Consider the following 26,651-nt stretch of genomic DNA (forward strand, 5'->3'; position numbering starts at 1 on the left):
AAAGGTAAAAGAGGATGAGAAAGATAGAGAGAGGTACACAAATGTCAACACACTTCCACCAGGGCCTACAAGAGGCAGTAAAAAAGAAATGTAGTTGCCATGTGGCACTAATACCCCCCCCCCCCCCCCCCCCCCCCCCCCCCCAACTCACAATAGTGAGTGTATATATATTAAAGTGAAAGAAAAAATTTACAAAGGAAGCCTTTCTCCAACCGATCCATGACACATTAGGGGAAGTTTAAGGTCTTGAATTTTCTCTAAAAGAAATGGTAGAGAGAGAAAATACTTTTCATTTTTGGAAAAATGAACAAGGAGTTTTAAAACTCAAAATTGGGGGGGGGAACCTTTATATTTTACTGGGTGCACGGGATGTTACTTTTTGGGGCCCCATCAAATTTCCCACTGCTCATTCTGTCCTTTCTCTACACCTTTCTATGCACCATATCCACATCATCATATTTCCCACATCATCTCCAGGAATCCTGCAAAAGAGGTATCTGTAATCTCCATGTCGAGTCGGGAGATTAATATTCCCCTCTCCAAAAAGAAATAGGCTTTGTGAAACTCCTTCTATCATACAAGCATTGAGATTGGAACAAAAGAAGCACATTGAGGATAGATGGTAGATTATGTCACATAGACTCCATCACCAAATGCACGCCACCATTCTTCAATTGTTCTTCATTGATGAGATTTGTAGGAGATGGTATTAAAGGGCTATTAGGCTATACACAAAAGCTTGCAGTAGAGACGAACATTCTTAAGTTGGAAAATTATTTGCTACTTCAATTCAAGGATTCTCTTAATCATTAGCTTCAAGAAAGCAAGGAGAAGGTAAAGAACCTCCAATCATTACTGAATACTGTCAGAAGAAAGAGACAAAGGAAGTTGAAGACAAAGACAAAGGAAGTTGAATAACATTGAGAGTCTCAAGCGAGGAGGTGGAAGATGCAACAAAAGAATCAAAGCAATTAAGTAAAATTTCTTTTTCTTTTCAAATTGATATCTGTTTTACAAGTTGGTATTTTTGGGTGCTATAGTCTTTCCTTGTGTTTACCTAGGTCCTTAGTTCAGTCAGACTGCTCACAAGGAAACATAAGAGGTGCATCACAATCATTTTGTGAAGTGATTCCACATATTCTTGCTGGCAACTTATTGAATGAAAGAAGATTTAGGGTTCCTAAAATTGATATTTGTTTTACAAGTTGGTATCTTTGGGTGCTATAGTCTTTCCTTTGTTGGGGTTAAGGCCTATGTGCCTTGACCGGTCGCCCAGATCATGGGCGCCCGCCTACTGTTACCCTATACTTATAGTGAGTATACTGTATAGGGGGAGCTGCCACTTCACAGTCTCCCCACCCACATCGTGTGTGTGTCTCCTTCTCTCTCTCACTCTCTGTCTGTGGTGCTCCTCGATCCCCTTCAATTGGTATCGGAGCGTAGGTGCGGAGGGAGCGCGTGTGTGCACAGTCACGACAACAGCGGAGAGCCAGTTTCATTCCCGAAATCATGTCCGCGCGCGCGCACTTTCAAGAGTGCAAACAGGGTTTCGACTTCGGCATCGGCAAATTCAGCTTTTCGAGAGCGTTTCCAGCAGGTGTCCTGCCATTTTACCCCCCTTTCGAAGTCATTCGAGCCATCAGAAACCTCATTCGAGCTACGGTTGAGGAGCTGCATTTTCAGCCCTCTTTTGGCAGTTTATGTTGCATTTTTGGGTCGAAATGGAGGTTTTTTGGCATAGCTTTCACACCCGGACTCGGATACATGTGATCCAGGAGTCTACCTTGGGGTTTTGGCACGCTCCGGACGCGCTAGTCATATAAAAATTTTAAAATTCTGAACGCTGAATTTTTTGCAGCAGCAGTTGTTTATAGTGTGTCGAGGATTCCACACATGGTTTGCTCTCAGATGTGAGAGTGATATTTACTGCAAGTTTCCTCACAGGTGGGAGGATACAATGTATGCCTTATCTGGTTTGATGCTCAGGGAGACTAATGTGATTGCATTTTGAGCTCGGCAATGTATGCCTCGAGCATGTTTTTTGGCAGTCACAGGTAGAGCAGATATTTGTGTACTAGATTTGCAGGTGTTTGCAATGATGTGTGCAAAGTGTGGAGATTTGGTGCATGCATTTGGAGTGCGGTTTGATGCGATTTGGTTGATCATGATTTTGAGTGTGCAGTCAGTTTGGTTACTGGTTTTGTGGCCGTTTTACTGACGAAACTCTGGCGAAATTTTCCCAGGAGTTTTATGCGTATCATTTATGCGATCTAGGTAGAGATTGCGGGTTGCACTCAGCATTTGCGTGCGGTGTTCTCTGCAGGTGGGAGATTTGTGCGTGTGTATGCATCGATACCGCACATTGTGGGCTTGGTGATTAGCTCACGGGTTTGACAGGCGTACAGTTATCTCGGCACACTCACAGGAGTGAGTATTGTGATGTATGCTTGTGTGGCTACGAGCTAGGTAGCCGGATTCTAGCACTAATGGCTTGAGGTTTTTCAGCAGGGTTGATTAGTTGTTCGATGACTGATCTCGGCATAGAGCATAGGGGAGGTTTGCAGGTATTCGACGGATACTTGCAGGAGTGCATGAGCTCTTATAGACTATTTGCAGAGCTTGGAGCTAGCTCTGTGTGGCTTCCGCAGTGGGATGTTTGTCTATCAGTAGAGCCGGATGCACTAGCTCATCGAGAGTCAGTGGGCATAGGTTGAGAGAATCTCTCACCTTCTATTAGTTCTACACTAGTAGATCTTGCTTAAAGACACATTGGCCTTTAAGTGGGAGGTTGTTGGGGTTAAGGCCTATGTGCCTTGACCGGTCGCCCAGATCATGGGCGCCCGCCCACTGTTACCCTATACTTATAGTGAGTATAGTGTATAGGGGGAGCTGCCACTTCACAGTCTCCCCACCCACAGCGTGTGTGTGTCTCCTTCTCTCTCTCACTCTCTGTCTGTGGTGCTCCCCGATCCCCTTCATCCTTGTGTTTACCCACATCCTTAGTTCAGTCAGACTACTCACAAGGAAACATGAGAGGTGCATCACAATCATTGTGTGAAGTGATTCCACATATTCTTGCTGGCAACTTATTGAATGAAAGAAGATTTAGGGTTCCTAGGAAAAAAATGCATCAATGGATTTTTGCAAAGTTCTACTTTGGACAAAGATTACATTCAAGGCGCTTTGGACAAAGTTGGAATCAATAGAGCAGGTTACCGAAAGCTATTCAAGCTCATCAAAAAAAATCTAAAGAAGTCAAGAGTGAAAGGTGTTGGAATTAGGGTTGGAGAGAAATGCACACAACTTGGAGAAGATGAAGGAAGCACAAGGCACACAATAGAGAGTGTGCTACTTAGTGTGCAATGGAAAGATAGATAGCCCTAGAGTGATGGGCGTATATATAATGCTCGGGGGAAAATACCTCCTAAAGAGGGAAAAATGCCCCGGCGGTCCTAGTGTATTCACACCATCACTACCACATGTATATGGTAACAAATCCCCCCCTTGAGTGATGCGGTGAACGAGAGCTGGCACATGAGTAAAGGGAAGTGCCATATCCTGAGGACAGGATCAGTCCACAAAGGGGAGTAAGCCCAAAGATTTGCGTAAAGCTTCAAGCTTCTCATGAGACAATGCCTTTGTGAAAAGATCTGCAAGGTTGTCCTCTGTTGGCACATCAACGAAGACGATCTCTCTTGCTGGGAGCCTCTCCCTGACATAGTGGTAATGCACCTCAATGTGCTTAGTGCGAGCATGAAAAACTAGGTTCCTCGCAACTGCCAATGCGCTCTGAATGTCAGTGTAGATAGTGTTGGCAGTGTCCTGTCGAACCCCCAAATCAGCCATAAGGCGTTTGAGCCATACACACTTAATCGTAGCTGTGAAGGTTTCCCTGTACTCAGCCTCACAACTCGAGGTGGCCACAGTAGGTTGCTTCTTGCTCAACCATGATATACATGAACTACCAAGCATGAAACAAAAACCACTTGTGGACACTTGCGTGTCAAAACAACCAACCCAATCTGAGTCCAAAAAAGCATGTAAGTCTGGCAGCAATGATCCCCCCTTGGGATAAAACAAGCCAAGATATAAAGTGCCACTAAGGTAGCGGAAAATCCTCTTGACAGCCTGCCGATGCTTAGACCCTGGGCTATGCATAAATCTGCTGACCTGTGAGACTGCAAACTGAATATCTGGCCTCGTGTTGCATACATAAATAAGGCAGCCAACAGTAGTTTGGTAAAGAGTGACATCAGCAGGATGGCCAGCATCATGTAGACTCAATTTCAAACCTGTTTCCATGGGAGTGGAAATAGGTTTGCAATCATGAAGTCCAAACTTACATAGCAATGTCTCTATGTAACTTTTCTGACACAAGGCAATACCACCATCACACCGCTTAAACTGTATACCCAAGTAATGATGCAACAGCCCCAAATCTTTCATCTTGAAAGTAGCATTCAAATTAGCCTTAAATTCAGCAATATGTCTCTCATTTGGTCCTCTGATCAAGAAATCATCGACATAAAGAACCACAATGAGAAGTACATCACCCTCACGCTTTACATACAAGTGCTTTCTATTGGACTGTTACGAAAGCCTCGTTTAACCAAATAAGTGTCAGCTTTCTCATACCAAGCACGAGGAGATTGCTTCAACCCATACAAAGCCTTCTTACATCTGCACACTTTGTCCTCTTGTCCTTTTATGACAAAACTGTGAGGCTGCCTTACATAAACTTCCTCAAATATGTCACCTTTCAAGAAAGCAGTAACAATGTCTGATTGATGTACATCCCAACCAAAATGAGTTGCCAATGCACATAGAAAACGCACAGTAGTCATACGACAAGTGGGAGAAAAAGTCTCTTCATAATCTATGCCTTTTTGTTGTGCATAACCCTTTGCAACAAGTCGAGCCTTATGGCGATCGATCTCACCATCCGGCTTGCATTTCAACTTGTAAACCCACTTTGTACCAATGGCCTTTTTTCCAGGAGGCAAATCACATAAATTCCATGTGTCATTTTCTATAAGTGCATCATATTCTGATTGCATGGCAGCCATCCAATTTTTTGACTTCTGTGCTTCATCAAAAGAAAAAGGCTCTTCAACATCATGTAAGCTAGACACAGCCAAAACATAACAATTTGATGGATAAGATGCATGGCGAGAGCCTGAACGAGTACGACTAGACAAAGGTGCATCCAATTTACTGTCACACAAAGTGTGCACCAGCCATTTTGGCATACCTCTAGCCTGCTCATTTTCAGCCCTTTCCTCATCAAGTACATCATGTACATCTGCATTAGTAGGCTGATCTGTAACATTTTCAGAAACCCCCATAGGATCTACATTTGCCTCATTGGAAATTACATTGGTATTTCTACCACTGAAAAGAGGCAACAAAGTGTCATAAATCTCTTGTGAGCTTACATTATTGTCTCTAGTACATGATAGCAAGGGCTGAACAGAATCTTCCACAAACACTACATCCCGTGAAACCAGAATACGCTTTGTTTGCGGATGATATAACCTGTAACCTTTGCTTTCAGCACTATAACCAACAAAAATACATTTGACAGCCTTATCATCCAATTTTCTGTGATGTGTTTGTGGCACCAAAGCATATGCCTAACAACCAAAAACACGCATGTGCTCAGTAGAAGGATTTCTATCATGGCATGCTTCATATAGAGTAATAGACTACAAAGATTTCGTAGGACACCTGTTAGGTACATAGGTGGCACACATGATGGCCTCAAGCCAAAAAGAATGCGGCAAAGCTTGACATTTGACCATACATCGTGCCATTTCCGTCAGTGACTTGTTTTTCCTCTCAGGAACACCATTTTGCTGAGGTCTATAAGGCACTATACATTGGTGTTTTATCCCACGACTAGCCAGAAATGCATTAAATTCATGAGACATATACTCTCCCCCTCGATCAAAACAGAGGGTGCCCATAATACATTTCGAGACATTTTCAGCCATAGCCAGAAATTGTTTGAAGCACATAAAAAATTCGACTTCGCTTTAAGCGGAAATACCCATGCATGCCTGGAGTAATCATCTTTGAAAGTCACGAAGTAAAGGTAATTTCCCAAGGACGGAGTTTGCATGGGCCCACAAACATCACTATGCACAAGCTGCAACCTGCATGTGGCCCGAACTGAACCATCCTTTGGAAACTTAGAAAACTGCATCTTACCCAACATACATCCTTCACAAACATGTTTGAGAGGTGCTACCATATCAGATTTCTACAAACGCAGCAACTGGCAAAATTCAGATGACCAAAATGTGCATGCCAAAGTTTTGCATCTGAAATATCGCTTGAATCTGCAACAGCATTTGCAAAATTTTGTCCACACTTCTCATACAAAGTGAGCTTATACAGCCCACGGCACAAAAGTCCAGATGCAACAATTTCATCACCAAAACTGAGATCATGAACTGTACATCTGTCATCCACAAATTTGACTACAATTCCAAGTCTAGCAAGTGCGCATACAGACAAGAGATTCTTCTTGATCCTAGGTACATAAAGTGCATCAACAAGTGTGAAGGAACTGCCATTTGCAGCAGTAAGCACAATCTTTCCAACTCCCTGAACCAGATAAGAGGCATTGTTGGCACAAGTGACTGAATTCCCATGAGGGACAGACTCGAGAGAGGTAAACAATTCACGATGTAACGTAATGTGCTTTGTAGCACCACTGTCGAAATACCACACATGTGAATCTGCAGCAACTGACAAGGATGCATCATGGATAGCAGGATTGTGAGTGCACTCTGTGCTAAAAGCCCATTTTGCATCAACATCAGCATCACAATCTCCTTTCACAGAAGACTCAACAATGGCTGCATTTGTAGTGGAACCGGAATTTACAGTGGAACCACCCTCTTTCTTCTTAGCCTCTTTGGCCTTCAACTTAGGACACAACTTGATCAAGTGATTCATTAGCTTTACAATAATGGCAACACATCTTTTTTTTGCCCTTATCACCAGAATTTCCAGACGAATTGTTGCCAACAGAAGCATTAGGAACATAATTTTTTCCACTCGCAGCAAAACCATAATAAGTGGCTGCATTGCTGTTAGCACCCTTTCTTTGAGAAGCAATAAAAGCCTGTTCAGCTGCACGCTGCCTAGTCCTGTTTTTTTTGGAAAGTGACCCTTGCAATAGCAATGTGCATAATGCATCAAACTTGACAACTTCAGGATTTCCTTGGGTCATAAGTCTCCAAGGACTAGCAAAAGTCTGGTAAGAATCTTGTAAGGTATTAAGAACAGTCTGCACAAGGGAACTGTCTGAAATGACTTCACCTGCAGAAAGAAGTTGCTCATTGATATCCTTGACACCAGCAAGAAATGTGTCCATATCATCTTCCTCATGCATAATCTTCGACTTCAGCTCTTTATGCAGCAAAGCAATTTTAGCCTCATTACGGCTTGCATAAAGACCAGCCAATATATCCCAAGCCTGTTTTGCAGATTTTGGTGAACGAATGTGAGGTATAATAGAGTGCTTCACAGACAATGCAATCAATGCAGGAGCCTGCACATCCTTTACATCCCAACGAGCTTGTTCTGCCGTAGGCAAAACAACTCTAATAGCAGCAATCCTTGCAGCAAGACCTGCAACATCCTCAACATCGCCTACATCCTCAGAATGAGGACATACATCAATGCCCTGCACAATGTTCCAGATGCCCTTTGACACAAGAACATGTTGCATCATATAAGCCCACATAGGGTAGTTGTCCCCATCCAACCTGTCCTCGGCAGCAAACATCTTGAACACATCTGTGTTGTTGTCAGCCATGGTAAATGTTGCACCTGATGTGAAAACTGCCCAAAAATAGGAGAAACGGAGCGGGAACAACACGTGCTATATAGCACAAACCGTAGAAGACTATGAGGCACCTGTTATGTAGAAAACGGCATTGAAAGAAATTCTACACAAAATGACAAAATGGCCTGTGCAGTACTGCTTGTAGTGGAAACGGAGGCCGAAATGAGCCCGAATAAAAAATCTGAGCATACTGAGCTCTTCGAGCACGCTCAAAATTTTTGTCGACCTACGAATGCTTGCCAAAGCTCACTGAAATTGGAGAAAGTGAGCAGGCGTGTGCTGGAGCAGCCGGCAACTAAGCGCGGGAGGATGCAACCTGCTCTGATACCAATTGTTGCAATTAGGGTTGCAGAGAAACGCACACAGCTTGGAGAAGACGAAGGAAGCTCAAGGCACACAATAGAGAGTGTGTTACTTACTGTGCAATGGAAAGATAGATAGCCCTAGAGTGATGGGCGTATATATAATGCTCGGGGGAAAAAACCTCCTAAAGAGGGAAAAAATGCCCCGGTGGTCCTAGTGTGTTCACACACATCACGACCACATGTATATGGTAACAAAAGGGGTTTTTGCTTCCAAAGCCATCAGTTGTTCAATAGGCCAGGCTCAATTTTAATTCCAAGGTCATGGAGATGCTTGGAGAGCCTTTCCATATCAATGACACATATGATGGTAAGAAGAAAGACCTCAAGTTTAACTCTTTCAACAATTTTTACTTTGACTTGAAAACTTTGCAGAGGGCTATGATAAAATTCTATGATCTTCAACATACTGAGGTGAATGGGCAAGCCATTTTTGTCATCAAATTAAATCGGAGTGAATTTGTGAAGGGTAGATATTTGAGAGAGTATCAATAACCCTCATGCACAAAGTTGTTCATACCACAAAGGGAAAAAAACCCTAAAAATTGTAGTGTGCAGTTAGAGAAGAACATTTGGTGGTTGGGGGATTTTGAGGTTGATAGTAAAAGTTTCAATGTGTTGAATTGGGTATTCCACCACACTAGTATCCCTACCTTGATGGGAAGGAGATAGATGTTGAGGGCTTTGGTAGGTACAAGGTGGAATTGAACATGGGGGGGGGGGGGGGGGGGGGGGGGGGGGACGTGAAGACACTTAAGTGTATGAACAATGTGTCAAGGCGTTAGACCTTAGTTTTTCCATATGCATGGCACAATCTCAATTTCCAAGAAAAGGAAATCATAGGCCTTGTAGCTGTGAAATTTGTTGCCTCCTAAAACTAACACATTGGCCTTAATAATGATGTACATAATACAATAAAGGTAGTTTGTTTTTTAGCATTGTGAAACACCAAGGTAGAGTGTTCACACCTTAGAATGGAGCATCTAATTCTAGCAAGTGAAAGTCCATCTTCCATTGAGAATTTGTGCAAAAATTATGGCCAAGATAAGGGATATTTTGAGAATTTAAGAAGAATTCTAGAGAATTTTGGAAGCATTGGATAACATTTTCCAAACATGAAAGGTATTTAGTGGACTTTTAAGATTTGAGGGTTGCATATACATATTATGGAGGGGGCCACGTTGAGTATATAAGCACCGTAGAAAGGGGGTATATGGGTCTTTAGAATTTGTAGAAGGGGGTTGGGCTAGTGCCATGGCTAGTGCCACGGGGTCCATAGATAGAGGGTTTTTCCACATGGTTGCATGCATGTGAGATGCCCCCCTAAGTATAAGTGAATCCCCCACCGCTTGATCAGGACAAGGTACGACATGGTAAGATTATCCGACAGTACCTTATTAAGTTCAAAAATTATCCTTTTGAAGATGCTAGATGGATACAAGGAATATAGCTTAAGGATAGTATGAACCTTGTCAATGCTTACAATGCTACATTACAGTAAGAAATTGTAAATGTTTCCTTTAAACGATCAATGTTTTTGTCTTATAAGATTAATTCTCTTTTTCTTGTGCACAAATTTAAGTAGTATGCATGCTTAGAATCACGTTTGTGATGACGACGTCTATCAAACACTAATTAGAATTTGTCACTCTACTTTGGGAGAATGAAATGGACTCAAGAGCAGACATGCTTGCGGTAGGTAAGTCTCCCAAGCCCCAAATGGATTAGCCATCCATCTTGGAATAATGTCATAGGGTAAAAAGGGATCATGTTGATGGCCACGGCTAGCACACAAGAAGAGCCCAATTTTTGTAAAACTTATTCTGACAAACTTGTTGTAATTATTCTGAGACTCAATTGAGTTTTAAGATATTAATTTAGTAAGTATGTGGAATCTCCAACTCTACAGTAGATGATAGGATGTAATCTTGCAGTTAGAACCTCCAAAGCTAAGGTATAAAAGCCAATTTCTGTAAACCTAATACAACTTTTGAATGAATCAAATTTTGAGCTCCACTAAGTATACATAATTGCGTATTGTGTGTGGAGAGAGAGTGAGGTATTCTTCTTCTCCCTACGTGCTCTATGGTGGCTACATTGCAAAGTCGACTTCACTTCACCATTGTGTTAGCAACGGCGAGAGCTACACTTCAACGTCAAGCTTGCGCGGTGTCGGTCTCTTTGCAAAGAGCTCTTCCAGGAGCTTTGAGGTGAGTTTTCTCTCCAACCATGCATCCATTTAGTGATTGCTATATGTCATTGCGACCCTGATAGGATGAGCTACGCCTTAGGCCTAAGCGTGTCAAGAATCGGTGACCTGTAAATTTTGACATGTCTTTATAGGCAATTTTTGCACCAGTTGTTTATGGGTAGTAAGTTGGGCTAGAGACCATAGGGTGGTGTCCTCTAGGTGTGTAGAGGTTAGCCCTTGAGTTTTGTGACGGTTCGACAACTTTAACTTGCATTTTGGTGAGCATTGGCTTCATAAGAAAGGTAGCGGTTGCGTGTTTTTAATGTGTTTCACTTGATTTCCTTTGGCAGTGATTGGCTTAGAAGGTCAAGTAGTTGTTTAGCCTAGTTCTCACTTTGCTAGCAATTGCAAGCAGTGTGTCTACCTAACAACATTGGCACCACTGTCAAGGACAAGAGCCCTAGGTAGGTAACCTTAGACTACTCCTACGAGTAAAAGTACCTATGGTTATCGGAGTTGTGTTATTTCACTTTAGGAAGGATCGAGGAGTGGGACTCTTTGGATCTTAGGGGAGTGCTAGTGAGCATGTGTCTCGTCCGAGATTTTCCATCATAGGTAGTATTAGACTCAGTTAGTGTTGGTTGAGTGAATTGTGAGGAGATACAAGCGTTAACAAGTCCAAAAGAGACTTTGAAGCGTTTTCTCCAATCATAAATACAAGTCCTTATACATGTTTTGTAGGACTAGTTGTAAATAGGACAAGTGATTATGATCTAGAGTTGTCCATCTCTGTTGGGTTGCATTTACAATCTTAGAAAGGTAGATTTTTGGAAAGAAATGCAATAAAAAAGCTTCAATAGAAAATTTGGCATGGTTGAGTGTTGTTGGGGATAAAAGAACACACATATGCAAGAGAGCTGGATGAGAAAGGTGCAATTTTTAATCAATAGACATCATACACATATGATGTCTAGGCCCTAGTTGGAGACCAAATTTGACAAAACAGACTAGACCAGAGTGTTCAAAAGGGATGTTATACCCCAATGACACCTTGAGACTAGAGTCTTGGCTAGCAACTGGTCCCCTAAAGACAAAAGTTGTGAGTCAAAAGCGGAAACTTGTGAATCTGTGAATATTTTTGCATGAGAGATTGGTAAAAGGGTTCAAAAAGTTGTACCAAAGACTAGGGGATTCTTGTGCATGATTTTTGTACAAAAATTCACCAGTAAACATTATATGCGTATAATATCTCTAGGGTAGAATAGCAGGTAAATTAAACTTTTGACAGCTTACCCACAGTCTGCAAGTTGAGTGAAACACATGAACCAAGTTTCACTTCATTTGACCTTATTGAAAGAGTATTGAGAGAGTTTTACTCTTTTTGGTAAAGTCGGTATTGGCACAACTAATAACTACATCATCAACCTACTGCTCGCCAATTTATCTATTACTACTAAGGTGACATTTACTAACTATTGTGGCAATACCGTATACACTTCTTTTTTGTCTGGTAATCAAGGATTTTCCAACTTATCAGATTTTGCATCCCGTGACATCATTACGTGACTCACGAGTAGCTAACAAAAGTGAGGATATTGTGCAAATTAGTGATCCAAATATTGCTATGAGCACACTTGCATGTTGTAAACATCAAGGGGTACCTGGAACAGAATTTGAACTCCATTCTGAGCAAAGAGACATTATACATGTATAATGTCTAAAGGCCAGATCTTGAGCAAAAAGGTCTCATCTCAGTAAGTCATTTTGATTAAGAACCACTTCAAAGCAAATAGACAAACTTACATTGAAATTGAAGCAACTTAGAGTCTTATAAAGATCTAGAAATGGAATGAGGAAGATGATTGCTTAAATTTATCCTCTCTAGCTCAATAAGGGTTAGAATTGAGAATTGAGAATTGAGGCTTTCTGGAAGTTTAGGGTGTAGTGAAGGACCTCTAGGATAAAACTCATTCCATTCTGAACTAAAAGACATTATACGCGTATAATGTCTCAATAGCAATTTCAGAGTCCAAACCTGACAGAGCTTATCAGGGTGTCAAGCATCCTAAAATAAGCTCGGGATTCAAGTTTGAGTAAAAACTAAGACTTTAGACATCATACGCATAAAATATATGCAGACAAGTTTAATGCTTAAATTGGGAATCTCTAATCCAGGAGTCTTCTCTATGATCCTAGAATTCCACCTGCCTTGACAAATCAAAGATTGGGACTCACATGAGAATTTTGTCTCTATATTCAGTAGTACTTTGCAAACAATCTATTGTCAAAAGATATGCAGAATCTAAAGTTTTGTACAAACAACGGGAACCAAAAATCCCTCAAGTTGATAGTCAGTTGGGAGTGCAAAGTACTCCACCATTCTAAAGAGCATCTACAAAGAGAGAAGATACAAATGAGAAATTGCAAGCAGGCTTCTGAGGTACGAGGTTTGTATTGATAGTTGTTTAAGCAAAGAGTTTGATGAATTTGAGATCGGGAAGGTGCATCCAAGGAGAGAAGAGAGTGGTAGCAAATCAGACTAGCTTAGTGTCAAATGAGGAGAGCGTGAACCACACAAGGATTTATCCACTGGCACCAATTATAGAGGATGGTAGTGAGATTGACACCTCTTTGGAGAAATCTTTTTACCTCATGGCTGACCAAAACATCACTATTAACCAACAAAACCAAGCGGGAAGAGGTAGCACCTCTAGGAATCCGACTTAGACCACAAGGTATACAACCCTTTATTTAGAAGGACCAAATGTCCATGGAGCTTTGTTATATGCCAATGCAAAGGGAGGTAAAAGCATATGTAAAGAGACAAAACTAGTTGATGGAGTGAAATCCCTTCTAGTGTATGATGATGGAGACATATTCCATGATGATGAGGGAATACATTACTCATTGTTAAGGACCCTGAGAACTATAACAAATACGGGGAAAATGTTTCAAAAGGGAAGATGGTTTTTGAGATGACAGAAATGCCTCCTCGGATAGATCTTCCTAACGCCATCCTGGTGTTTGACAAAAAGGTGACTAAAGTAGTGACAAACCAAGGAGTGGTAGGAATCTACGAGTACGCAAATGGCAGGGCCAAAATATATTTTTGGTGTTTAGCACCCTATGCTTTCAAACTAAGCATGAAAAAGACTTTGTACTTGTTTTTGAATGAATTAGCTGAAGGGAGTCTCATAATATATGTTGACAAGTATGGACAGGAGTATATGCTGATAGAGAAAAACGAAAGTAGTGAGAATGATAAACACATGAGTGATTCCAACAACAGAGCCAGTTGCAACTCAAGGCCCAAACCCTAAGTCATAATAACTAATATCTAATTCTCTAAATGATTTTCTCATGTTAAACTGATCATTTAATATGGGGAAGTACCAGGGGAGAAAAGGCTAGAATATTGGTTAAGCTGGCAAACCGATCACAGTAGGGATCCAAAGGAGGGAAAATAGGGATCCAAAGGGGTGCCATATGCAAAAGAGCAATGTGCATCAATGGGCTTCAAAGAAGGTTCAGCCCATCAAGACTTCCAAAATGCTAAGGTTCCAAAATTAAATCAAATAGTCAATGGTCAAGCCTTAGGGAAAATTTGGATGCTTGTGGGAAGACTCAAAATTCTTCCCACATCCCTATCAAGGAGGGGGAGAGCCATATTTGTAGGGATGAGAGAGAAACACACACACACACACACACACACACTCTTCCAAGCTCCCTTTACACAAAGGGCATAGTGGACACATGTCAGCTTCCTAGCCCAGTTGCCCCCAAGGTGCATTCAAATCCTATTGGATGGAAATAGCGGTGGACCAATGAGAAATATGGTAGAGTAAATTTAGTTTAATTCATCTAAAAACACTTAATGAAAGAACCAATAGAAATTAAGCTCTCTAGAAGACTATTGGACAGTCTCCAAAGGGATCCAAAGAGCATTCAGCAGCCCAATGGCTTGCCTAATTCCTATTGGCGAGAAGACTAACAGGTCCAATGAGAGTTTAATTGCATTATTTAAATACCTAAAGCTCTCACAAAAGGGGAAAGGGGAACACATGTCACAAGGCTATCACTTATGTTTCTTAATTGTCATTGGCTAAGCTTTGCAGGGGCCAATAGGATGCCAGCATGAGCAAATAGAAAGAGGGGTCGACCGAGAGAGAGAGGGGGCTGATTTTTGGAAGGCATTATCACACACACACTCACACAATTTCATATGTGAAGTAAAGAAGACTATCTCCTTCTCAAGCTTTAATGTGAAGCTCATCATCTACTCCAGCCTTGTGAGAAGGAAGGCCTACACCAACAACTCTTGGCTTTGTGATGTAAATCCAACCAAGAGCCAAGATCCAATGCATGCTAATCTCCTCTACCATGCTAATTACTAAGCTATGCTAAGCTATTAAGAGTGATTATATGAGGAGACATACTTCTTTCTCGTAAGAATACTCCTTCTTCCTCTTGATCTACTCTCATATCCCGCAAGATCTCACCATCTTTGAAGTTGTGTGAGGTCTTGGGTTTGAGATAGACCGTGAGGGAATTGATGTTGTGATTTCAAGTGTAAGCTTGATGTTGAAGCTTCCATCTTCATTGCACCAGCAAGTTATTGAAGGAACACAAAATATTGTACTGTAAAATGTCTCCCTTGATGGGGGAAGCCTATAATACAAAGCCTTTTGGAGGGGGGATCGGTTCCATGTAAATCCGGTCCTCAACTGTTGTGAATAGCTTAATTTCTCTCTTTTTGAAGTATTATTCATGCCTATCTAAAGTAGTGACGGGGGCTTTTCACAAGCCAAGCTCCCATACCCCTCTTCTCTCGTCCCCACCTCATGAAAACCCTCTCTTAGGGAGGGAGTGATAAAAGGCATTGGAAAAAGTAAGAAAAAAATAAATTATGATTATGTAAATATATGAGAAAGGTAAAATAGGCCACCTCATGTCTGCGGGGCAGCCCATCCCCACCTTGCCTCCTTTTTCTTCACTGTTGCCCTGCCGTGTGTCCCTTTTCCTCTCCTCCACTCAAAAGGTCAACCCCCTCTCTCTTCCCCTTGTCCTTTCTCCTTTCTCTCTCCCCTCAAGCTACCCCACCTCTCACCAATAATGCATTCTAACTCACCAATAATGCACCCTAACTCACATGCAACTTACCCTATCTTCCAAAATAGTATACCCCACCCCCCCTTTCTCTCTCCTATCATATCCCATGACCCAAATACCCCCCCCCTCTCTCTAAAGGGCGCCATGTCTCTTGTCTTGTAGCTAAATAACCTCCCCCACACTCACACACACTCAGTTTCACTAAAAAAGGTGCCCAAAGACCCATCCCCACCCGGTGGTTACCTGCTTTTTCTTGTGTTCACACACATCTCCACACAGATTCACCTCTGAACACACTCCCCTCTCTCCCCTCTTGTAATTACTTTATTCTCCATGTCACCTCTCACTTTTTTTCATCAACCTATCTCTCTCTCTTAGTCTCTCTCTCATGAGACTGCTGTTCTGGCACATATACACACAGCCAGACAAGTGGGGCCCACAGTCACATGGCCTATGTAGATAATGATTTCTTCATTTCTAATTCTAGAATTTCTCCCCCCATCCTTCCCTATATAAAGAGGGGTCACCATCACAGTAAAGACACACACAACATCACCAAAGAATACACTATGCACTGTGTGTGCCTAGTGCACACATAGACACCCACACCATCACCATCACCGCAATCACCATGCTCGTCTTGAGCATGACCTCTACACCCTTGGGCTATGGAAGATGAAGGGCGACTAAATGAAGGATGATGGCCATAACCCTCGTGCGAGTCTTCGCCATCAACTCCCACCTATCCGCCATGTGCTCTACCACTCTCTCCCTTCTCATTCCCCTACCCTATGCTCCCCATTTCATCTCCTTATTCTCTAAATAAAGCTTGAGGTTTTGTGAGTATGTTTTCTTGCAATGTTTTGCCCATGTGAGTTGTGCGGAATCACCACCTAGTCTTGTGTTTGGAGTGAGCTTGTGTATGTGTGAAGGGTGTGCGGATTCGCCATCCTTTTGTGGTGCCTAAGTACTAAGCCGCTATACCCCCTCCCTCACTCTCTCTCTCTCTCTCTCACTTGATCTCATTCCCTTTCCTCTTCATCATTACTCCCAAGCATCCATCTCTCTTGGATGAAAACTTTGTTATGGTGGTGTGTTGTTTGCGTCCTAGCCGCTGAAGCTAGGTGGTGCCCCCTGTTTGCTTTACCATGACGGCTCGAGGCGCGCCATTCGGTCCCCGGTGTTCTAGAGGCCGTCGGGGTTTGGGGTTCGCTTTGCTCCCGTCAGTAGGTGTTATGGTTTTGTTGCTCTCTCCATCCACGCACTCTTGCTATGCTCATTAGGAATCTAGTCTTAATGAAATGCTAACTATGTCTATGTTATTTTCCACTACACATTGGTATCAGAGCACAAGGTTTCCCTTTTCTTGCTCAAGAAGAGAGGTCCTCTAGCTGACTATAAATGATTGGTATTATTAATTGAAATTGAGTAAGTAGAATAGGGATTTTTCAGCCTTGCAGTGCGCCTGCTTCGTGCAGTTAACGGGGCATCACCATCGAGAGCTATGGTCTTAATAGTGGAGTCCTATGGGGCTTCTACTGCTTAACCACGATTGAGCTATTAGAAGCTTGATAGGAGCCGTATTGTTTTGGTGGTGAAAGAACCTCTCTTCTATTCCTTGCAATTAATGATATTCGAGCCATGGGTATAGGAGCTTGAGTGCTTTTCTAAAGGGGTTAAGAGGAGTAGCAACTAGGGCTTGAAGTGCCAAAGTACATTTAAAAATTTTACACATAAAAGTTGTTAGAATGGCTGAAAATAGTAAAGAGAGTGAAATTAATGTTAATAGCTTTGATTTTGCTAATGAACAGGCTACTAATGATGCCCCTATGCTTGTTAATTACCTTGTTACTACGCTTCAACAAGCCATGGGAAATCCACCCCTCCAAAGTGAAGTGCAACGACAGCTATGTGCTCATGGGATCCTCCAAACTCCCCACCAAGAAGAGAGAGTACCTAGGAGGCCTCCTTGTGAGACTTCCAAAAGAGTCCTCTCTCCGATAAGGGTAGAAGAAGAGGATCCGTACAAAGGGCTCAAAAATCTACTACTTGACGATGCATCTCCTTCCCAAAGGAGAACTCAAGTTTCAAGGATTCTCAAAATGAACCTAATGCTTTAGCAAAAGAAAATATAAACAATCACAAGGAATTAGAGTTATCCAATTTTCTCAAGGGATTTCAAGATGTTTTTATTGATGACATCCCTTGTGAACTACCTCCTAAACGAGGCAATGATGACCATGAACTTGCACTTATTCCAGGAAGTTCACCGCCTAATAAACCTGCTTATACAGTTTCTCAAGCTCAACAAGACGAGATTATGCAGCAACTGCATGAGTTAGTTGAGGATGGCATGGTTAGCCCTAGCTCATCTCCATTTTGTTCACCCGTGTTATTAGTGCAAAAAAAAGACGACACATATTATATGTGTGTCGAGTCTCGACTATAGAGCACTAAATAGGATCACTATCAAGAATAGGTTTCTCGTTCCACGGGTAGAAGACCTATTTGATAAGCTACAAGGGTCAACACTTCAATAGGATTGATCTAAAAAGTGGCTACCATCAAATAAGGATAGTTGATCAAGACATTGTAAAGACCGCATTTCACACTACGTTTGGTCTTTATGACAAAATTGTCATGCATTTTGGCTTGACCAATGCACTAGCCACATTTAACCTCTTGAGAACCTTTACTGGAGTGTTCTTTCATGATTTAATCATCTGATCTAATTCACTAGACAAATACAAGAAACATCTCCAGGTAATATTTCAAGTCTTACGAGAGAATAAACTCTATATTAATCAAAAGAAAAGTGAGTTTTTCTTACAACATATTCAGTATTTAGGTCACATTATCTCTCAAGAAGGCATCCAAATGGATCCATCAAAGCTAGAGGTAATCAAAGGATGGCCTAATCCAAGGAATCTACATGAATTAAGAAGCTTTATAGGTATGTGTGCATACTATAGACGCTTCATAGAAAAGTTCTCACAAATCGCGAGACCATTATATGACCTAACAAAGAAAAACATTAGGTATACATGGTCTATCAAGGAGAACAATTCTTTCAAAAAGCTTAAAGAAAAGCTTATCTCTCAAACTGTGTTTACACAGGCGGATATTTAAAAGCCATTTGAGTCCAATGTGATTCTTGTGGTGATTGCTCCAAGAAGGGCATGCCATAGCCTATGAAAGTTGAAGGCTCGACCTTGTTGAGAAAGCTCTAGTCATATATGAAATGGAACTCCTCGCACTTCTACATGCCTTAGACTCGTGGAAGCACTATTTATTGGGGACTCCTTTCATTGTTGTGGATGGATCACCAAAGCCTTAAGTAATTCATGACGCAGACCAAGCTCTCCGAAAAACAAATGAGGTGGGCAAATTTTCTTTTGCAATTTCATTTTCATATTGCTTGGCAAGCATAATCAAGTAGCCGATGCACTCTCAAGACGGCCGAGAGTGAATGTGGTTTCTATAGCAACTCACAATTATCTATCTTCTATGGTAGATGAGTACGCTATTGATCCCAATTTTAGAGATGTGATTTCAGCCCTTGCACTAGGGAAGAAATAGGAACCATTTACCTTACAAGATGATTATCTTCTCTATGGCAATAGACTATGCGTTACTAACTCACTACATGAGAAAGTAATGTATGAATCTCATGCTCCTCCTTATACGGGAAATAGAGGGATTCAATCTACCCGAAAAGGGATAGAAACATACTTCTATTGGCCTGCCATGAAAGCAAACATACAAGAGTATGTTTCTGAATGTGTGGTATGCCAAAAGACAAAGTTTGATAGAGGGAAGCAACCTGGATTGCTTCAACCTTTGCCAATCCCTAATTCACCATGGGAGAGCATATCCATGGATTTTATCTTTGGATTGCCTAAGTCTATCCAAGGGATTACTGGAATATGGACGATATTTCAACAAACAAGCTCATTTTCTACCTGTAAAAAAGACTACAAAGCCCATCAAATGGCAACCCTCTTCATATCACAAATATTCAAGTGCCATGGCTTGCCAATGTCCATAGTGTCGGATAGAGATCCTAGAATGACTAGTAATGTTTGGAAGGGTCTCTTTGAGAATTTAGGGACAAGGCTAAACTTCTCTTCTCAGCCTCAAACGGATGGCCAAAGTGAAATAGATAATCTAACAATTCTTGATCTACTAAAAGCCTACGTAACGGAGTAGATCAAAGGTCCCAATGGGAGAAGTACTTACCGTTAGTGGAGTATGCCTACAATAACACTATACATACCTCCACCGAAGAAGCACCTTTTGAGGTAATTGAGGGAAGATCAAAAGTCCCTTGCTACTTAAGGTACACGGGAAGATCGTCATTGTAGATGAGTATAGCTGGACCTACAAGAACTACAAGAATCTTTCCAAAAGATTAAGGATGCTATCTCTATCTCACTGTGAAGGCAAAAGGTTGCTGCTGGATAAGCACAAAAGAGCTCAATCCTTTAAATAAAATTATCGGGTCTTACTTAAATTTCCCAAGGCTCGATTAAGGAACACAATGGGCAAGAATCCTACAGGACACCAAAAGTACTATGCTAAATTAGCAAAAAGTTAGATTCTTAGACCAATCAATGAGATGGCCTATCAACTCAAGTTGCCCAGTCATTGGATCATACACAATGCTTTGCATGTGAGCCTATTAAAGCCTTACAAAGGAGAGCCACCTCAATAACCAACTATTGAAGACCTACTAGACTCAAGAGTCTAGTGGGAAGACTCAAAAGTCTTCCCACATCCCTATCAAGGAGGGGGCGCACCATATTTGTAGGGGATGAGAGATAAACACACACACTCTTCCAAGTTCCCTTTACACAAAGGGCATAGTGGACACATGTCAGCTTCCTAGCCCAGTTTCCCCCAAGGTGCATTCAAATCCTATTGGATGGCAATAGTGGTGGACCAATGAGAAATATGCTAGAGTAAATTTAGTTTAATTCATCTAGAAACACTTAATAAAAGAACCAATAGAAATTAAGCTCTTTAGAAGACTATTGGAAAGTCTCCCAAGGGGTCCAATGAGCATTCAACAGCCCAATGGCTTGCCTGATTCCTATTGGCCAGAAGACTAAGGGGTCCAATGGAGTAAAATTGCATTATTCAAATACCTAAAGCTCTCACAAAAGGAGAACACATGTCACAAGGCTATCACTTATGTTTCTTAATTGTCATTGGCTAAGCTTTGCAGGGGCCAATCGGATGCCAGCATGACCAAATAGCAAGAGCAGTCGACCGAGAGTGAGAGAGAGGGGGCTGATTTTTGGAAGGCATTATCACACACACACTCACACAATTTCATGTGTGAAATAAAGAAGACTATCTCCTTCTCAAGCTTTAATGGAAATCTGATCATCTACTCCAAGCTTGTGAGAAGGGAGGCCTACACCAACACCTCTTGGCTTTGTGATGCAAATTCAACCAAGAGACAAGCTGCAATGCACGCTCATCTCCTCTACCATGCTAATTACTAAGCTATGCTAAGCTACTAAGAGTGATTATTGTTAAGTATGGAGCCTAATTTACCCTTGTAATTTTCTATGATAAAAGCGCACATTTGTAAGGCCCCCATTATGAGGAGAAGCCATCGTGCGTGAAGGAAAATCACTCATCGGAAACCAAAATTTTCATGGACAAGGATCAGGGGCAACTTTAGGGGCCTCGGCGGCGGAGGCCCCCGAGACTTTTTTTTCTCTCACCAGAATATTCCCTTTTACCGGAATATTATGGCCGGACGGCGGCCGAAAAGTGGTCGAAAAACAACCGGTCGGTTTGGCCGATGGCCGGTAGTCAATGGCCGGTGGCCGGAGGTCGAAAGTCAATGGACGGTGGCCGGTGGCCGAATTCAATGGCCGGTGGCTGAATTGCAAAGCGGACATGTCTTCTCAAGGGCGGCCACACATGGGCGGATTGGAGGGTCCGATTTGGACTTATTCGCACAAGGGCGGCTACACATGGCTGCCTCTCATAAGAAAGGGCAGCCCTTTTGGCCTATAAAAGGAGGCCATTTCTACACACGTTTCATAGGGTGAAGTTGATGCAACAAGGTGAGTTTGAGGTGGTGTGGTGAGAGTGAAGCAAGGCAGGAGCTCCATTAAGGGTATAATCCCTTTGTAAACTACTTCTTGTTTGGAAGTACTAAAGCCATTGAGTGGCTGCTTTCCCGTGGACATAGCCCACATTGGGTGAACCACGTATATCATGTGTACTCTCTCTCTCTCTCTCTCTCTCTCTGTCTCTACTCTATAATCTCGTGTATGTAAATCTATCTCTCTCCATTAAGTAATCTACTCAATTATCTATTTAGCTACGTCTTATTTCCTAACAACTGGTATCAGAGCAAGGTTTGCTCGTAGCTAAATTATCCCAAGGAAAGGATTCCTTGAATTGAGTGGGAGTTATGGCGGAGGAAGGGAAGCTCAAAATTGAGAAGTTCAACGGCAAAAACTACCAACATTGGAAGATGCAGATTGAAGATTATCTCTACCAGAAGAACCTCTATTTGCCACTAGGCGGTCTTGCGAAGAAGTCCGTAGCAATGGCAGATGAAGCATGGATTGTCCTTGATCGAAAGGTACTCGGAACAATCCGGTTAAGCTTGGCCTCAACGGTGGCCTTCAATGTTTCGGAGATGAAGACCACGGAGGACTTGATGAAGTCACTTGACGACTTCTACGAGAAACCATCGTCATCCAATAAGGTATTTCTTATGAAGCGCTTGTTCAATCTAAAGATGGCAGAGAATGGTTCAGTTGCAGAACACCTAAATGACTTTAACACAAACATAATTCAACTTCGATCGGTGAAAATCAATTTCGATGACGAAGTGCGAGCTCTCCTTATACTATCATCTCTAGCGGATAGTTGGGACAACCTTGCGATGGCTGTAAGTAATTCTATCTCTGGTACAAATACTCTTAAGTTTGATGATGTTGTGGGTGTTTTCCTAAGCGAGGAAATACAAAGGAGAAGCACAGGAGAATCATCAAGTGCTGCATTGTCAGTGGAAACAATAGGAAGGCCTAAGGATAGGTTCAAAAGCCAAAAGGGTCGTGATCGCTCAAGACAGAGCAAGTCACGCACAAAGTCAGTTCTTGAATGTTGGAACTGCGGTAAGAAGGGCCACGTCAAGAAGGATTGCTGGTCCAAGAAGAAGAAGGTGACTGAGTCTCAAGACAACAAGCCAATATCAGAGGCCAATGTGGCAGGTAAAGTAGAGCAAGATGCTCTAATTCTCTCATTAGACAATGTGTCTAATTCCTGGATAGTAGATTCTGGGGCTTCATTCCATGCGACACCACATAAGCAACATTTCCAAGATTACACCAAAGGTAATTTTGGGTATGTATACTTGGGAGATGATGAAGCTTGTGAGATTGTCGGCAAAGGTACAATTTATGTCAAAACTGCTAACGGAAATGAATGGAAGCTTAAAGATGTTAGGCATGTTCCTTCTCTTCGCAAAAATTTGATCTCTACAGGACAATTGGACGATGAAGGTCACAACATTGCATTCGCAAACAAACGGTGGAAGATCTCAAAGGGATCTTTGGTGGTTGCCAAGGGAGAAAAGGTCGGTACACTTTACTTGTGTACTGTTAGCACGCAACCTTCAGCCTGTGCAGCAACTACAGAAGTTGACAATGCCGTGTGGCACTACCGACTTGGGCATATGAGTGCCAAAGGAATGCAAATCCTTCAAACAAAGAAGCTTCTACCAGGTTTGAAAGAAGTGGACTTAGAGTTCTGTGAATATTGTGTTTATGGTAAACAAAAGAGGGTAAAATTTCAAAAATCAAGAAATGAAAGAAAAAATAGAAAACTTGAGTTGGTTCATTCTGATGTTTGGGGTCCTGCAAGTACACCATCACTTGGTGGCTCATTGTACTATGTAACATTCATAGACGATGCGACTAGAAAAACATGGGTTTATGTCATGAAGAATAAATCCGATGTATTTTCCATATTTCAAAGGTGGAAAGCCTTTGTGGAGAATGAAACAGGTACCAAGGTTAAATGTCTCCGATCCGATAATGGAGGCGAATATTGCAGCCAAGCTTTTGAAAGCTTTTGTGCTAGCAATGGCATTCGGAGGCAAATGCAACCCCAAGGACACCTCAACAAAATGGGATTTCGGAAAGGATGAACAGGACAATCATGGAACGAGCACGAAGCATGCGGCTACATGCAGGCCTACCGCTTGAGCTTTGGGCGGAAGCTGTAAGTACTTCTGTGTACTTAATCAATCGGTCACCCTCAACGGCATTGGATGGGGGAGTTCCAGAAGAGGCATGGACAGGTAAACCGGTGAATTATGCATTTCTCAAAGTGTTTGGGTGTGAGGCTTTCATGCACATAGATAGAAGCCTAAGATCAAAGTTAGATGCAAAGTCCAAAAAGTGTTTCTTCATTGGCTATGGAGAAGGAGACTTTGGGTATCGCCTATGGAATCCTGAAGATGGTAAAATCTTAAGGAGTAGGGATGTAATTTTTAACGAACAAAATATGTACAAAGATTACTTGGAAAGAAAACAAACAAAACAAACAGGTGATGAGTACATGGAGCTTGATGACGGTGAAGACTCAAGGACTGAAAACTGTGACAATGTGCAACAACATCAACCAAATGAGGAGCCTCAACCTATTCCCCGAAGATCTACAAGAGCAAGTAGACCTCCAGAAAGGTTTGTTCCTTCCTTCAACCATCTCTTGATCTCAGATTCTGGAGAGCCGGAATCATATGAAGAAGCTATGCAACATGAACCTATAGAAGAATGGATGAAGAGCATGCAAGTGGAGATGGACTCACTACATCGCAACCAAACATGGGAGTTGGTTGAGTTGCCTAAAGGTAAGCGGGCACTTCAAAACAAATGGGTGTACAAGCTAAAGGAAGAAAAAGGTTGGAAGAAAAGGTACAGGTCTAGGCTTGTGGTAAAAGGATTTTCTCAAAAGAAAGGTATTGACTTCAATGATATATTTTCTCCTGTTGTAAAAATGAACTCAATTAGGCTTGTCTTAAGCCTTGTGGATGCTCATGATCTAAATCTCTAGAAAATGGATGTAAATAGGGCATTCCCTCATGGTGACTTAGAGGAGGAAATCTACATGCTTCAACCAAAGGGGTATGAAGTAAAAGGTAAGGAGAAAATGGTTTGCAGATTAAAGAAGAGCTTGTATGGTTTAAAGCAAGCATCAAGACAATGGTACTTGAGGTTTGATCGATGGATGTTGGATCATGGATTCACAAGATGCAACTCGGATCATTGCGTCTACACGGAGAATTTGGGAGATGGGAACTTCATCATCCTAATGTTGTATGTTGATGACATGTTGATTGCAAGTGCTAACATGCAGGACATCAAAGACCTAAAAGAGGAGCTGTCCAAATCTTTTTCAGTGAAAGATTTAGGTGCTGCAAAGAGGATACTTGGTATGAAAATATCAAGGGACAGGACGAAGAAGACAATAAAGCTATCTCAAGAAGATTACATCAAGAAGGTACTAGAAAGGTTTGCAATGCAAAATGCAAAACCAGTTTCTACACCTTTGGATGGTCATTTTAAACTAACGAAGGATATGTGTCCAAAGACACAAGAGGAGATAGCCTATATGTCTAAAGTTCCATATGCTGCAGCGGTAGGTTCTGTAATGTATGCTATGGTCTGGACAAGGCCAGAAATTTCACATGCAGTGGGAGTTGTGAGTAGGTTCATGGACAACCCAGGTAAAGAGCATTGGCAAGCTGTGAAGTGGATACATAGGGATCTAAAAGGGACAACAACAAATGCTTTGTATTTTGGAGGAACTGATATTTTTCTAGAAGGGTATGGTGATGCAGATATGGCAGGTGACAAAGATACTCCAAGGAGCAGTACTGGCTATGTGTTCACTGTTGGAGGCACAGCGGTAAGATGGGCTTCAAAGTTGCAGAAAGTGGTTTTACTTTTTACCACGGAAGCAGAGTATGTAGCAATGACGGAGGCAAGCAAAGAAATTCTGTGGCTTCACAGATTCTTAGAAGAGCTTGGATTCAAACAATACAATTGTGTCTTGTACAATGATAGGCAAAGCGCTATCCATCTTGTGAAGAAATCAGCCTTTTATTCAAGGACAAAGCATATTGAGGTGAGATATCACTTCATACACACTCTTTTGGAAGAGGGACAGCTAAAGCTAGGAAAGGTGCATACAAGTGAAAATCCTGCAGACATGTTTACAAAGGTGGTCAACAAGGAGAAGTTGAGCTTTTGCTCATCTTCAATCGGCATTCAAGGATAAGAAGACAGAATGGAAAGCAGTCACAGGTTTGGTTTGGAGATTAGTCTCCAAGTGGGATATTGTTATGTATGGAGCCTAATTTACCCTTGTAATTTTCTGTGGTAAAAGCGCACATTTGTAAGGCCCTCATTATGAGGAGAAGCCATCGTGCGTGAAGGAAAATCACTCACCGGAAACCAAAATTTTCACGGACAAGAATCAGGGGCAACTTTAGGGGTCTCGGGGGCGGAGGCCCCAGAGACTTTTTTTCCCCTCACCGGAGTATTCCTTTTCGCTGGAATATTATGGTCGGACGGCGGCCGAAAAGTGGTGGGAAAACAACTGGTCGGTTTGGCCGGTGGCCGGTAGTCAATGGCCGGTGGCCTGTGGTCGGAAGTCAATGGACGGTGGCCGAATTCAAAAGCGGACTTGTCTTCGCAAGGGCGGCCACACATGGGCGGATTGGAGGGTCCGATTTGGACTTATTCGCACAAGGGAGGCTACACATGGCTGCCTCTCATAAGAGAGGGCATCCCTTTTGGCCTATAAAAGGAGGCCATTTCTACACACGTTTCATAGGGTGAAGTTGATGCAACAAGGTGAGTGTGAGGTGGTGTGGTGAGAGTGAAGCAAGGCAGGAGCTCCATTAAGGGTATAATCCCTTTGTAAACTACTTCTTGTTTAGAAGTACTAAAGCCATTGAGTGGCTGCTTTCCCGTGGACGTAGCCCACATTGGGTGAACCACGTATATTGTGTGTACTCTCTCTCTCTCTCTCTCTACTCTATGATCTCGTGTATGTAAATCTATCTCTCTCCATTAAGTAATCTACTCAA

Source organism: Adiantum capillus-veneris, chromosome 17 (genome assembly GCF_014529385.1).
Source record: "Adiantum capillus-veneris isolate H3 chromosome 17, ASM1452938v2, whole genome shotgun sequence".
In the NCBI taxonomy this organism is placed as follows: domain Eukaryota; kingdom Viridiplantae; phylum Streptophyta; class Polypodiopsida; order Polypodiales; family Pteridaceae; genus Adiantum; species Adiantum capillus-veneris.